This window comes from Orycteropus afer, unplaced genomic scaffold (genome assembly GCF_000298275.1).
Source record: "Orycteropus afer afer isolate SDZICR_OR568_19922 unplaced genomic scaffold, OryAfe1.0 scaffold00882, whole genome shotgun sequence".
NCBI classification, from domain to species: domain Eukaryota; kingdom Metazoa; phylum Chordata; class Mammalia; order Tubulidentata; family Orycteropodidae; genus Orycteropus; species Orycteropus afer.
Genome location: NW_006922469.1, coordinates 442,269 through 442,542, shown reverse-complemented (window position 1 = coordinate 442,542; position 274 = coordinate 442,269).

The following is a 274-nucleotide window of genomic DNA, read 5'->3' as shown; positions in this document are numbered from 1 at the left end:
TCATGATTAGATTGGTGTTAGGAGTTTTGGGGGATGATAAAGACAGAGGTAGAGTATCATTCTCCCTATGTCATGTCAAGAGTACAAGCTACCAAATATTTTACTGTATCAGTGTTGCTATTGATGCCCCAACTGAAATAATCCTTGCCCCATTTGTAAAGTTACTCTCTCTCTCCCCTTCCATATTTTACTATTTGAAAGGAAGACACTAAGTGTATCTCACGCTTAATGGCTGGAAAGTTATAATCTATCTCTATGGGTGTGGAGGTATCTA